The sequence below is a fragment of the Dipodomys merriami genome, unplaced genomic scaffold (assembly GCF_024711535.1).
Source record: "Dipodomys merriami isolate MVZ:Mamm:240054 unplaced genomic scaffold, mDipMer1.0.p SCAF_36, whole genome shotgun sequence".
NCBI lineage: Eukaryota > Metazoa > Chordata > Mammalia > Rodentia > Heteromyidae > Dipodomys > Dipodomys merriami.
In genome coordinates, this window is record NW_027205159.1 from 14365105 (window position 1) to 14375178 (window position 10074).

Here is a 10074-nt window from a genome sequence, read left to right on the forward strand (position 1 = left end):
GTTGTACAAAGGAGTTGACCCTTCAACAAAGCAGTTTCTGAATATAATGCAAAGTCCAGAAGGCAAATCCCAGAATAAAAAAATAAACAGTATTTAAGGGTCCTAAAATGAAATAGCCAGTATACTCAGTTACTGAGGAACTTGGTAAGCTACAGAGTACTAAAAATGGACACAAGAAATTACCATACTTAGGTAAACTGTAGAGTAGGAAACTGACCATACTCAAAGAATAAGTAAAATAGAATCAATACAGTATTGCTGCTCCAAAACACTATTAACTTCTCTGTTTAACTACCTCCCTAGAGATTTCTGTTTGTCCTTGTAATATACCCTGACACAAAGTAAGAAATAATTTATTTCAAAATGAAATGCCCTATTTTTGGAGTACTGTCTGAATTTGTCTTTTGCCTATAATAATCTATTGTCCTGGATAACAAAAATAGAATTGGGCAAGGATTATTTAAAGCTCTTCAACAGAAAGCAGTATAATGAAGCTTACCAAATTTCTTAGAAAAGTAGTACCTTTTAGTTGAAGAGCTCTGAAATTGAGCCATATAGCTTTGTTCAGTGATATAAAACAAAAATGGTGGAAAATGAGAGGAGGTGAAGAGGCCCCAAATAATAGGCCAAATAGCAGTTTGATGTGAAAGAAACAAACAATCCCCCTAGTAAACCAGGTATCAGTAGCTCATATCTGTAATCCTACCTAGGCAGGATTGAGGATGGCAGTTTGAAGCCAGTCTGGGCAGAAAAGTCTATGAGATTCCATCTCCAAAATAACTAGAAAACTTGAAATAGGTTCTATCTGGAGGCTGAAGGAACATTGTTAGCTTATTTTTTTTCCAGCTTCTAGTGACCATTAGTATTTCTTTCTCTGTGGTGTCTTCTTCCATCACCAAAGCATAATCACCCCAACTCTGCTTTCATCACATTACCCCCTCTCTAATGAAATCTACCTATGCTTTGGTGAATGGAAACTCCTTTGTAAAACTTCTTAATCATCCATCTTTCCCAACACACCCTTTCCCTCATTTATCTTAATTTTGGGTTATGCATTAAATTTGCCATTTAGCGCAGCAGTTTGTGCACAATGCATCTTAATCTGTGTTGTCACTTCAACAGCATCACCACTTTTGACACACTCCTCTTATATTTCTCAATTCTGTGGTATATAAAATTAATACTTGCCTGTATTCTACCCCTTCTCTCTTCTTTCCCTCCACTTGGCCTCACTTGCTCCTCTTACTAGTACCCATTTCCTGGTATTTGTTTTGTTGGACTTTGACTTTTGAAAGAACTTTGAAGTGTTTTCTTTTAAAGAATTTTTCTATTTGCACTCTCTATCATAGAGTCTATCACACTTCAGTTAATTCCTTTGTAACCCCTTGCTCACCCACTGCTTACCCTCTGGTTTTTAGAAAGTTAGAGGCACATTGTAGCTACCACAAATGAAGGAAATAATGGAATCTATATTTCTCTGCGTTTAGTTTAAGGACAGTCATGATTATAGCCATGAGGGATCAATTTGAATAATCCAGTCTCAAGATTATTAATCAAATCTTCTTTCTTTCCCATCAACACCCACAGGTACTACGAATTAGAATATAACTATTTCTTGAAAGACCATTGTTAAACCTACCATAATGATCCAACAAGAATTAGCTGTTTTGAAGTAAGCCAGGCCCAAAGAAACATAGGCCCCATGGTTTCCCTTATTTGCAATATCTAGTATATGTATGAGTCAAGCAGAAAAGGTGAGATAATGTGATGTTAGGAAAATGAACCCTTAGATATGTATTTTAATGTTTTTTTCTTTCATGCATGTGTTTCTAACGCATTTATAAGATTATTTCTTTGTTGCTTTGTATGTCCCTCCCCCACAGTATAACCCCTGCTTTCACTATATTTGATGTCAGTATAACTTGTGGAGGAGATGGGGAAAAACAAGTCGTTTAAGGATACAGGTGGACCTGTTACAACAATGAGAAGTACAAGTTGTCATGTCCATAATGAGCTTTACAATGTCAGTGCGGGTGGGGGGGGAGGGGCGGGAAGGATTGGGACTGGGGGGGAGGGGGGAGGCTGGGAAGGGATGTGAAGGATAAACAAAGGAGGAGGCTGCAATGCTTGGTAAGAAATGTACGCATTATCCTGCCCATGTAATTGTAACCCCTCTGTACAGTATGTTCACAAATAAAATAAAATAAAATTACAGAAAAAAAAAGAATTAGCTGTTTTGTACAATCCTAAACATAACTAGCTATGGAAACCTGTGGGTGTTTTTGAAGTGTAAAATAAAGTGCTTTGCATTGTTAGTACTTTCCAAAAATAGAGAGACTTCCTTGGATTTGTGAGAGGATAGTAAACTGGATTTTTTTTCCAGTCCTGGGGCATGAACTCAAGGTGTGGGCACTGTCCCTGAGCCTTTTTGTGATCAAGGCTAGAACTCTACCACTTGCACTACAATGCCACATCTGGCCTTTTGAGTATTTTATTAGAGATAAGAGTCTCCTTGTCTTTTCTGCCTGGGCTGGCTTTGAACCAAAACCCTCAGTTCTCAGCCTCCTGGGTAGTTAGGATTACAGGCATGAGTCACTGGTACCTGACATAAACTGGATTTTAACTATGCCATCCCAATATAATACTTGTGACATTCCAAAGTGCTAGGCAGAAACACATTTTTCAAAAATGATTCTATAAGGAATTGTTAGAATAAATTGCACTTTGCCAGAAAATCATGCAGACATCCAGGTACAGAGAACAAAGAAAAGTTTATTGCCTGCCGGGAAAGGAACCGCAAGACCCCTTCCCACAAGGGAGAAGTAAGAAGAAGCACCGGCTATTGTCTGAGGTGATCTATATAACCTAGGAGGCTTAGGAGGAGCTAGAAGGGGCTAGGAGGAGACCCTGGTGTGGATGTGTGGGCCAGGGGCTTCATCATGGCAGACTAGGGTTTATGGCTGCTGTCCAAATAATAGATAGATAAGGGGTCCTGCAACTGCCTGGACCTGAAGGTCACTGTAAGGGGCCCTTGTTGCCTTATATGGTGGTAGCCACCCCAGAGAAGTGCCATCCCAAGATAAAGGGGGTTGGAGTCTGATTACTTACTGCATTTACTAAATGGGCCTAGTGTTGCCTAGGAAGGGAGCATGCTAAGCTGTGGAGAGGGGAAGAAGTGTACTAAGTTATGGGAAAGGAGCTCATTTCACTAACAGGAATCATATAAGGGGACTACCTATCTAGGATGGCTTTGAACTGTGATCCTCAGATCCCAGCCTCTTAAGTAGCTAGAGTGATAATCCAGCTCATTTTTATCAAGATTGCTTTGGTTATAGAAGGTTTTTGTGGTACCATTTGTATATTCTATTTTTGTTTACTACTTCTATGAATAGTGCCATTGGAAATTTAAAAGATTGAGTTGAATCTATGCATTGCTTCCTATTGTATAGACATTTTAAACAATTTTTGTTAAGTTCATTACATTCCTTTTCTTTGAATTATTTAATGTCATAGTTTTATTTGTTTTTAGTTTTTTTTTTCTTTTTGCTTATGTGGTGCTGAGGAATCGGACCCAGGGACTCATGTTTGCAAGACAAGCGCTCTACCACTGAGCCACCTTCCCAGCCCTAATGTCATAGTTTTAAATGCACAAATCCCATCCTACTAAATACCTTTTTTTTGGTGCTATTCCTGGGTTTACCTCAACGCTTGCCCACTGTCAAGGCTAGCCATCTACCAATTGAACCATAGCTCCACTTCCAGCCTTTATTTTTGTCTAATGAGGTAACAGTCTGACAGACATTCCTAAGCAGACTGGCTTCAAACTGTGAAGCCATGACACCAAGATTCTCAGATCTCTAGTTTAAATGCTATTTTTAAACTAGCATTAATTAAAAAAAATTCAACTTACACTTTTCAATTGATCTGCACCAAGACTTTTTAAAGTTTATTGGTGCAAACTGTATCAAAATTTAAAGGTTATTTGGTATTACTACAGATTGAGGTATTGGTGCAGCTGATTTCCATGAAACTCACTCCAAACACAGGACAATTATGGGGTAAAAAACTCAATAATTAACAGGAATTGGATAAAATCTTACTAAAGGGCAAGAAAAAAGTCTGAATAGCCTGATAAATATACTATTAATAATCAACCCAAGCAAAAACATGTGAAAGAATTCCACTGTGGGTGCTGGGAAGGTGGCTCAGTGGTAGAGCACTTGCCTTGCATGCATGAGGCCCTGGGTTCGATTCCTCAGCACCACATAAGAAAAAAGAAAAAAACTGGAAGTGGCGAGGTGGCTCAAGTGGTAGAGCGCGAGCCTTGAGCTGAAGAGCTGAGGGACAGTGCCCAGGCTCAGAGTTCATGCCCCACGACTGGATCCCCCCCCCCAAAAAAAAAAAGAATTCCACTGTGTATATCACAAAAATATGCAAGGATGACAAATATGCCTGAAAAATGCTCCAGGGGAATGATGCATTAAACCAAAAGGTATTGTTGTAAGCCTATTAGAATGGCCCAAATCCAGAGCATTCACTCCACCAAATGCTGAAGGACATGAACAGAAACTCACTCATTTCTGGTGAGAATGCAATTGTACAGGTACACTGGAAGTAAGAAACATAATGGCAAGGTTATATGGTGAAAATGTTTGGTTAGAAATCATGTTCCTTACTATTTACACAGAAGAGCTAGAAACTCATGTCTATAATGAAATTACAATGTGGGCATTCACAACAGCTTTATCGATACTTGTCTAAACGTGGAAAGAAGACATCCTTCAGTAACTAACTGAATGAATAAGCTGTGGCACATCCAATATAGTAATCTGTGCTAAAATATAAATGATACCCAGCAATAGAAATGGAGGAAATTTAATCAATCACTTGTTAAAAGAAACCAATCAGAATAATACATATGTATGCACTATTTTTAAATGTATGTATCCTTTCCAATTACATGGCATAAAAAGGCAAAGCCATGGAGACAGTAGAAAGGTCAGTAGTTACCAGGGTTAAAGGGACAGAGTGGAGCAATGAGAAAGCAGGATAAAGTGATCGATTGATGCTATCATGATAGATTCATGGTGATGTTCATTCCATGAATATGAATAAATTTATACCAAGAGTGATCCCTGATAGAAACTGTGGGGGATACTTCAGGTGATAATGAGGTGTCATGTGTAACAATGTACTACTCAGAGGATTGTGATAGTGTGGCAGGGTACATAGGAAATCTCTGTATCTTCTACTTAATATCTTTTTGCTGTGAAATATAAAACCTCAAAAAAACCCTATTGAAGAAAAAATACAACTACCCAAACATTTGCATGCTTTTGTTCAAAATATGTTAATGTGAAAGAATAAGTTTATAGCCAAATCTCATTTTTCAAGGTGGTTTATCTCCAAGTGTTTGAGCGTTTTATCACTATTATTATAAATGCCCTTTAATGTATGTTTTCTCATTTATTATTCTCATTATTATTATTATTATTATTATTATTATTATTATTGATAGTTCCGAAGTGAAATGAAAAACAGCTTCTTGACAAGCTTACAGACTTTAAAGTTGTTCAAGTGGGTGGAAGAAATGAGTGCTGCAAAGCTTTGACAACATAGAATTGCTTTACTCTAAAATGATATAAATAAGCCTCTTCAAAAGGTTGATCAAGAATATCATGTAAATTTCTATGTCAGTTTTTGGAAGTTGACAACTTTTGGACCTTAGGCATAAATACATTGCCCTATAAAACTTAAGCCAATACTTTTACTGGCAACTTCACAGATTTCTAAACTGCCTTCTGAGAGTTTACCTTGGTATTCTTTAAGTAAGTGTGTGTGTGTGTGTGTGTGTGTGTCTGTGTGTGTGTGTGTGTGTGTTTACATGCATGCACATGTGTGAATTTTATTTCAAACTGTAAAAGTCTTTTTTTGGTGTGGGTCATGGGGCTTGAACCCTGGGCCTCAGTGCTGTCCCTCAGCTCTTCAGCTCAAGGCTAGTGCTCTACCACTTGAGCCACAGTGCCACTTCTGGTTTTCTGAATTGTTTATTGGAGATAAGAGTCTCATGGACTTTCCTGCCCTGGCTGGCGTTGAACCATGATCCTCAGATCTCAGCCTCCTGAGTAGCTAGGACTAAAGGCCTGAGCCACCAGCATCTAGTTTTGTAAAAGTACTTTTTAATGAAAGTAGTAAGGGATATTATATTTATTATATGTTATGTACTTCAACATCTCACTTAACCTTAAGAGGTAAGAATTGTCATCAGCAATTATGGTATGGACTCACATAACATTGAACACTATGTGTCAGGCACTCTTTCGATTATTTTTTGTATATTGACATTTAATTGCTAATTTTAGCGAAATTAGAAAGATGGATGTGTCCATTTACCCCATTTTGCAGATGAGAAAATTGAAGCACAAACAGATTAGTAAAAGTAACAGACACTTAGGATTGGAGACATGTGATGTCTGGCTGGATTCTATGAGTTAACAAAAGGCTGTGCAACCTAAGGAATAGCAAGTGGATAACCAGTATGGAATGGAATCAGCACAGTTGCTCTTAAATGGACAAGTGAATCAAGAAAATGTGGTATATTTAAACAATGAAACCTGTAAGTAAACACTGGATGATATCCAAGTGACAGATTTAAGCGAATACTCAAAGTACTCAAAATTCCTTAGAAAGGCAAAGTGATAACCCAACAAAATAAGCACCAAGAAACAGTACTTGCAAGAGGTAGGTGGGGCCAAGGAGAGAGCAGTAGACAAATGAAGAGAAGAGGGGGAGAAATCAAGAATTCCATGTATATTCCAAACAACTAAGAAAAGGAAGAACAACCAAGAAAAGGTCAGGAGGGGTGAGTGAGAATGCTGAGTAACACTGATCAAGTGAGTTGTATTATAAATTGCTTTGTTAAATGGTAACTCATATGTACAATTGGAGATAATGAAAAATGAGTTCAAGGATCAGAAAGACATTTAAGTTTATTTCTATCTACCACTTCTATACAGCAGATCTTTTGCTACACCTATCTTTCTGATCCTTGAACTCTCTCAACTTATGTCGTTTTCTCATTTTAGTGAAACTTTGTGTGTTATTATTGTTCCCTGACTTTCAGAGTATTAGAATAAAGTCAGGGAGTAACAATAAAATAGAGTATTAGGATAAACTGTTTCACCTAAACTACAAGGACACATTTGTAGCTCCACCAAGCAAGTATTTCATTCTGATTTAGGCATTCACATTAAGCTCTTTTATGATAGAGACTAACCTCTTAATTGTCTCCTTGCACCATAGTGGCCAGGGAAAGTTTGAAATTAACATTTGAACTAAAGTGTTCTTTGTTTCTCTGTGAAAGAGACAAACAACAAGAAAATATGATATTACCATAGAGGACTGAGTAAATAATTTAATGTAAGTTGTGAGAGAATTTGTACTATTATATAATAAAATGCTTAAGACCCCACCACGATGAGGTCCTAAGATGGCACTGGCTGCAATGGTTGGCACAGAGAAGCCAAGGTAAGAAAGATGATTTTTGGGCTCCAAGTTGTCAGCAAGGAAGTTGTGGGCCTCCATGCCAAGCTCTCTGAGGAAGAGCTGCCGCTCATATTGGGTTCTGGGGGCCTGCCCACCACTGCTTGGGTCTCCTTTACAGCAGACAACAGACGTGAAGCGTGGACAGGAAAGGCACTCTTGCTGAGCTGCACAAACTAGCTTCTGAAGAGAAAGTTGGTTACAACTGGGTACAACAAATAAACCTTGCAACCAAACCCTAGAGCTGATATAGCATAGCATGTGGCCTATGTAAGAAAAAAGCTTGGTTTTTCTCTGAAACATATTTTTATTAAACAGCAAAGCAAAAATGCAACACAATTTTAAATATTTGTAAAATTAGGTCACAAAAGGGATGCAAAATGTTTGCAGTGTGATTATTACATCTTTATATAGTTAAAGTAATTCATCAAATCTTATACTAACACATAAGATTATTCCATGATTAAAGTAGTTCAAATCTAATAACCTTAAGCTATATTAGTGGATCTCTTTTCCTAGTATAATATCTTGATATTATCTCATATTGATTCCTTTACCAAATGGAATCTATGAACTAAATTTTTAAAAATTGTTAAAAGAATGACTAAATTTCTACAAACCAATTAATTGAATTTACAGAAAGAGTGAGACAAAAATACTGAGCTTACCAATTATACATATAAAATTCTCTTATTCATGATTCTAATACTAGTACAATCTTCAAGGAATTTGGTAACAGTTAATTGACTCGGTACAACAAAAAAACCTTGCAACCAAACCCTAGAGCTGGTAGAACATAGCATGTGGCATATGTAAGATCATTCAAACTTAACCCATTTTCATATATTTATCAATCTATCTATCTATCTATATCTATATCTATCTATCTATCTATCTATCTATCTATCTATCTATATATATATATATATATATATATATATATATATATATATTCCCCAAAAGTCTGTTCTGTGCCAGAGACAATACAAATCTGGAGTGAAAACATTTGGACTAGGTTGCTACTTTTATCAGTATTTTACCTATTTATATTTATTCCTCCAAGATTTTCTACTTCTAATAGATACATAGCCAAAATTCTTATCTTTTCAGATACCAACTGGGTTATTTGGTGCAAAAGCAAGTTTTTTTGTTTTTATATGAATCTCAATTTAATAATTTTGTTTCAAATTAAAATCCTCTTTATAGCCCAAATCTGTTTTCAAATGATTAAAGAGAAACCATCAGTCCTATCTTATTACCAGCACAACTGACAAACTTTAGGCAATGTTTTGGTTAACTTCAGGACTTACAGATCAGGTTACTGTTGGGTGATTACTACTCAAAGTACTTTTACAAATGTGAAACTATCTTGACTTAGGAGAAGGGAAATAGGGAGGATGAGGCAGATGGAGGAGAGGCACACAATGGCGGATAGACACATACATAAAGCTGTGCATTCAGTACATGATTTTGGTCACATTTTCACAATGTGGTTTTCTTGTATATCTTACTAAGTAAGCATGTAGCAAAAGACATTGCTAAGTCTATATATCAAAGCAAATTCAATAAGATATTATAATTAGAATTGCATATATTTTAACTTGAAATTAAAGTCTCTAAAGACATCTGCACATTTTCTTAGACTAACATAGTATACAGACTAATGGAAGTCTCCTGTTAAGTAGTTAATTTTGTCTATATTTGATGTTGTTTTCATAAATATTCAATCAAGCCACAAAGGTACTGTCACTTTTGGGATCTACCCAAGTTTTAAAGGGGGGAGAGAGGGAGAAAGAGAGGGGGGTGAAGGAATGGAGAGAAGGAAAGGGAGAAAGAGAAGCAGCAATTCCATAAATGAACTCAATCCCTTAATTTCTTTTGCTTTTTGTGTCAGTTTGGAAAACACTAGAAGCAGACATGAGGTTTTCTATATATTGTAAAGAACTTGGTTTTCTGATTTTAGCTTCAGGTTTTCTTCCTTAACTGCATCTACTCTTGCTGAGAAATCTTTAAGTGTGTGTTGAAGTTAGAACGCTTTATTAATAAGTCATGTTTTGTTCCTTCAGTTCCACCTGATTTTCCATATCAACTGCGTCCATGTCAGTACCCTCCTGGGCACTGAACTGCGCCTTACACAGAAAAATCATGATGAATGGTTGTCAGAGGCACCAGGAGAGGCGGGATCCGGAGATCATGCCCTGGGCCAGGACTTCAGCACCCACTGACTGAGAAAGTTATTTGTGAAAGCCAACATGGCCACAGGAGGAGGTCCTTTTGACCACTTCAATCCATGTTGTTAAGTCGATCGTCAACACACTCACTGCTCCAGTTGGGTAAATCCTGATCGTTCATACTTTTGTCAAAAGAAGAAGGCAAATAGAATTCTTTTCATCAGAAAAGAACAAGTTTGGTGTAGGCTTGTTCAAGTTCCTGACTATATTACCAAATCCAAGACATTGTGGGGAAAAATGAAAGATCTGTTAATGTTGAGCATTTACTAATCTACTAGATCAGCTTAAAGAACAAGAAAAA